Source organism: Crocodylus siamensis, chromosome 11 (assembly GCF_052110815.1).
Source record: "Crocodylus siamensis isolate JL-2025a chromosome 11, ASM5211081v1, whole genome shotgun sequence".
In the NCBI taxonomy this organism is placed as follows: domain Eukaryota; kingdom Metazoa; phylum Chordata; order Crocodylia; family Crocodylidae; genus Crocodylus; species Crocodylus siamensis.
The window spans coordinates 52,249,416-52,255,415 of NC_143405.1; positions in this window are offsets into that span (position 1 = coordinate 52,249,416).

Sequence of the window (6,000 nt, forward strand, 5' to 3'; positions counted from 1 at the left end):
GGTTTGAGTTCCCCATGCTCAGGTCTCCCACCTCCTGGGAGAGTGCTCTAACCACAGAAAGTTGTCACCTGTGTCCAGGGGTAAGGTGGCTGTGGGACTGTGCTTTCTACTGAACTAAATAGTGCTCTGTGGGTGCCAGATCAGGAACTTAGGCAGACGTGAGGCAGAAGTTAAGCAAGTGATTTGGATCACTTCTGAGCATGGGCAGCACCTTGGTCTGTGTACGTAGGATCTTTTCAAGCCAAACTAAACACCTGTGTTGAATCTTGGTGGCGAGATCGTTTGGCAGCTACCAGAGAGGGATGACCTAGATTGCATGTTGTGACTTAAGTGCCAAATTTTTGCCCATTTCCCATTTATTTTCAACACCTCCAATAGTGATTTGAATCTGGTCCTGTGTGTCCGCAGTGAATCACTTCTTTGTGCCTTTACTACTCCAGCTGTGCAATGGGTGTGATGATCTGTGCCCAGCTCACCAGCATGTTGGGGATAATGCTCATGTTAGTGAAGTGTCTGGGAATTTCTACTTTTCTATGAAACTATGAAAAGTTGCTAAGTCAGGGCCTGAGAGATACTGAAAGAGCCATTGATTTCAGTAGAAACAATGGAGGGTTCAACAACCTCTTTGGATTGAACCTTGATCCGAAAGGTACGTTACTTACTAAAGGCAGAGTTCAGAGTTCAGCGCTAAACCTCTTCAGATCAATGGACTGGATTTTTTTTTTCACTTTTCAGTTTGTACCAAGTCAGAGACCCCAGAAGTCGATTCCAAGGCAGCATATACACATGCACATACACCTACAGTACTTTACACAATGGTAGATGCCAAAATCCTTTTTGCATGCACTTGTAGAAGAAAGGAAGGAAAAAAGAATAGTAGTTAATTTTTCTGTTTCCAATGAAGGTAAAAAGCTCGCTTTCCCTAGGTCCCAAGATATTTCATTAGTTGAGAAACATTTCCCAGAATTAAGGGCAGATGTTATGCAAGTAATGGCCTGATTTGAAATGTCACTTTCAAAATATGTCCCTCCCTTTTGTTAAATAAAACTTTAACCTACAAGTGAGGTGGTTTGTCTTTGTCAGTGTCTGGCATTTGCTTTACTGCATCTCACCTTTTGGTTTGGACAGCAAAAGAACTGAAAAATGTGATACAGTTTCTACATACATGGCTGTCTGAGCCAAAAACAAAGTCCCAGATATAGGTGTTGTGTTTCACTCCACAGGTGCTTGCATTTCAATGGTGGGTGAAGAAATCAGTAATACTTTGTCCTTCTATCATATCTTTCATCCAAAGATGTCCACACGTTCGAAGCATCCTCTAATATAGGAAAGAGGAAGGCACTAAGGCAGGGTAGATTTGCACTTTATACACTAACCAAAGTAGATCTATATCTCACAAAAGCTTGTTTTGTGTGTGTGTGTGTCTCCATGATAATTCAGATCATGACCTTCCCTTGGCATTTTAGTTTGCTATTTTAGTTTAGATGCAGGACCCCCATCTAACCCAGGAGGTGCACAGCCCCACCAGGGGAGATACCTTGTTGGACCTGGCCCTGGCCACGGGTGACGACCTGGTGGGGGGGCTGAGGGTGCTCGACCACCTGGGCGACAGTGATCATCGCCTGCTGGGATTCACCATCCAGCACGAGGTGGCAAAGGCCTGCAACAAGGCAGCAGCCCTAGATTTCAGGAGGGCAGCCTTCAATGAGCTAAGGAGAATAGTCGGGGAAGCACTGAGGTCCCAGGGGGGAGGGGAGCCAGGTGTCCAAGAAGAGTGGTCGCTCCTTAAGGAGATGATCCTCCAAGCCCAAAGGGAGGTAATCCCAACACGGATCGAAGGGAGCAGGAGGGCACAAAAGCCCCCATGGCTCACCAAAACCATCCGGGAATGTCTCCTAGCTAAAAGGGAGGCGCACACCCAATGGCAGGGAGGGGCCATCGGCAGGGAGGACTATACTGCGGTTGCTCGGGGATGCAGGGGGGCAGTCAGGAAGGCCAAGGCGGAGATGGGACTGGGCCTAGCCTCCCGGATCAAGGACAACAAGAAGTCCTTTTTTAAATACATGGGGGGAAAAAGAAGGTTCTGGGTTACGTGGGGCCCCTGCAGGCCACGCTAAGAAATCTGGTTGCCACACCAGACAACAAAGCCAATCTATTTAACAACTTCTTTGCCTCAATTTTCCTGAGCAGGGACCAGATCAGCCCCCACACCCGGCCCCCCTCAGGCCCCAGGGGAGGTGCACCCAGGCCAAGGGTTAGCGAGGATCTAGTCAGGGAACTTCTGGAAGGACTGGATGTATTTAAATCAGCTGGTCCGGACAAACTCCAGCCCCAAGTGCTGAGGGAATTAGCTGGGGTCCTTGCGGGACCCCTGGCACGGCTGTACGAGCACTCGTGGTACTCTGCTGTGGTGCCAGAGGGCTGGAAGAGGGCCAATGTGGTTCCCATCTTCAAAAAAGGGAGGAAGGAGGACCTGGGAAACTATAGGCCAGTTAGTCTTACCTCGATCCTGGGTAAGCTTTCTGAGAGAATTATCCGGCACATGTGCGCGAGGGGCCAGCAGCGGAGATTGTGCTTAGGGGCAACCAACACGGGTTCGTTAGTGGCAGGTCCTGTCAGACCAACCTGGTGGCCTTCTACGACCAGGTCACCAAATCATTAGATGCAGGAGTAGCAGTGGACATAGTCTTCCTGGACTTTCGGAAGGCTTCAACACTCTCTCACCCCGTTCTCATTAAGAAACTGGGGGACTGTGGTGTAGACACCCACACAGTCAGATGTGTCGCCAACTGGCTGGAGGGCCGCACCCAGAGAGTGGTGGTGGATGGGTTATTTTTGACCTGGAGGGATGTGGGCAGTGGGGTCCCCCAGGGCTCGGTCCTTGGGCCTGCACTGTTCAACATCTCATCAATGACTTGGATGAAGGGGTAATTAGCACCTGGTTCAAATTCCCAGAGGACACTTAGATGTGGGGGGACGTGGGCATGCTAGAAGGGAGGAATAGGCTATAATCAGACCTAGACAGGTTATAAGGGTGGGCGGATGAGAACAGGATGGGATTCAACACTGACAAGTGCAAGGTGCTGCACCTGGGGAGGAAGAGCCAGCACCATACCTACAGGCTGGGGAGCTCCCTTCTCGTCAGGGCAGAGGCAGGAAAGGATCTTGGAGTCATCATTGATGCCAAGATGAACATGGGCCGGCAGTGTGGGGATGTGGCCAGGAAGGCCAACCACACCTTGTCGTGCAGCCACAGATGCATCTTGAGCAGGTCCAAGGAGGTGATCCTCCCGCTCTATGCAGCACTGGTCAGGCCGCAGCTGGAGTAATGCATCCAGGTCTGGGTGCCGCACTTCAGGAGGGATGTGGACAGCATGGAGAGGGTCCAGAGGAGGCCACTCGTATGATCAGGGGACAACAGGGCAGGCCTTATGAGGAGAGGCTACGGGACCTGAACCTGTTCAGCCTCCAAAAGAGAAGGCTGAGGGGGGATCTAGTGGCCTGTTACAAACTAGTCAGAGGAGACCAGCAGGCATTGGGGGAGTCCCTGTTCCCCCGAGCACTGCCAGGAGTGACCAGGAATAGCGGTCACAAGCTGGCAGAGGGTAGATTCAGGCTAGACATCAGGAGGCGCTACTTGACTTTCAGGGCGGCTAGGATCTGGAACCAACTTCCAAGCGAAGTGGTGCTGGCTCCTACCCTGGGGGTCTTTAAGACAAGGCTAGACAGTCACCTTGCTGGGGTCGTTTGACCCCAGTACTCTTTCCTGCCATGGCAGGGGGTCAGACTTGATGATCTACTCAGGTCCCTTCTGACCCTACCAACTATGAAACTATAAATGATGCTTCCAGCCCATTGCACCACTTTCCCTGTCCTCCTCACCCTGTCAGAGACGATTTGAAGCAATAGTGGTAAACTTATCATTGGCACTTAAGAGCTAGCTGGCCTAAATTACCAGCTGCTGTCTGAGGGCTCTGTAAATGTAACTTGAATCACTTAGGAAGAAATGCCTTCTTCAGTTCTCGAGGTATTCCAGCCTGGTTCCCAATTTATGAAACCATGTTTGATGTTAGTTGTGGAGATGCTATACACTAAATCTGGAGCCCAGGTGAATGATGTTACAAGAGGCTTTATTTTTGTCTGGCGTGTTCTTGAAGGTCAGAGAAAATCTCAGTCATTACAGGTTTGACAATCCCCACCTCTCAGGTGAAATCATCACACAGAGTAACACTTTTCAAACATGACACTTAGAAAGTGAAAGACTGAAATAACAAGGGGAAGTCATGATCCAAATTATTGTGGAGCCAGAACACTTCCTTATAGATCTATCTCCTTCTGTGCAAAATGCTATATAATCAGCCAGGATCTATTTTATGTCCCATCCAAAAAATATCACTTCAAGCAGTCCAGCAGCCCCTCACACCACACTGTTGCATATATGTAGTGCTACATAAAAGGCACGGCACCATCTGCTAAATCATCAATGCTACACGTTCCACAGCTTGTGAGGTTCTCTGGTATCCTTTCGAATGGAAAGCACTTCATAAGTGTAAGCCATTTGTGTTCTGGATCACAGTTTGACTCCTTGCACATCTCTTTTGAGAGGCTGGCCTCCTCCAGCTCAGTGCAGAATGAAACCTTTTGTTTTTGAGTAGTCACAGAGATACAACACTTTCCAGCTGTCTGCCTTTTTCCTCCTGCCAATGTATCAGGCTACAGAGTGGACCTGGGTTATCTCTTGATTACAATGAAAAATAATTTGTTAGGTTTCCAAATTCACAAAGAGCAAAAATCATTTTCCACACCTGATTTGTGTTGCAGATATGAAGAACACTGCACATTTTGAATCAGGATGTGTATTTTCCTACTTTCTGCTTATTCAGCTGCAATTCTTTATATATACCAGTAGGCTATTTTCATCCCTGGTGTAATCAACTGAAGCCAATGAACTAACACCAGGGATGAACGTGGCCTCACAGATTATCAGTACAGCCTTCTGTACTAATCAACATCCTAAAGGACTTAACACGTAGCAGTTTTTTCCCCTCTGTTGACATCTCCCTCTCCTTTCCTAAACACTCTGCTTCTGGTGCACTATCTTAGATCAGAGATTGGATCATCTTACCATTGAAGCTGAGGGACAGCGGACCACCAGTGAAGTCCTGTTCCTGAGACTTAGACACGGGCAGGAAATGACTGCATTGTGTGCGGGGCTGTTACAAATGAGTAACCACAGAAAGCTGAGAGTGATTGGAAGTAAGTGAATTCCCAGGTGTTCCAGAGTTATATAGATTTGGGAAACCATCACTCCACTCAGCAAAGAAGAGGCACGGCTGAAAGGCTGGAGTCACAAACTGGTTGATGTCCATTCAGTCTGCAGTCATATGCAATGCTGAATGAGCCAAAGCTACTATATTTTTTAAGCCTCTAATGAGTTTGAATGACTAAAACCTTAAAGTATGTGGTCAGGGAAAGGGCTGCCTGCTGGGTTTACTTTGGCTAATAAAGCTCCCTATCACTTTCTTTTATTCTGGCAAATGATGCAGGTGTGGCCAGATGTGTGGATGGATGGTTTGAGGATAGGACACAAGCCTGGGTCTTGGGAAAAGTTGCTGTACAAGCTGCTGACCTTGGGAAGGTCATTTTCAAAAATGCCTTTTAGACACAGGCACCCAAGTCCAATGTTTACAGCCTTCTGGCATTCACAGACTCCCTGCCTCACCTGGTAAGCACCTACAATCCCTGGGTAGATAAGGCCTGTTACCAGTGCTTTCAAGCACACTGAGCTGCTGCAGATAGGCTGTCTCCTAAACTGGAAGCAGCATAGCCACTGGCACCACCAGCTGTGGATTTTAGAGCAGGGGCTTGGTGGGGAGGTTGGCACCTGGGCGACTGACTCTGGGAATGTGGAGAGACCGGCCTCCAGGAGGTGATGGTAGAAATCCGGCATCCCCTCCAAGTGCTGCCTGGGGAAAGCTCGCAGGTGGAAGAGCTGCTGGT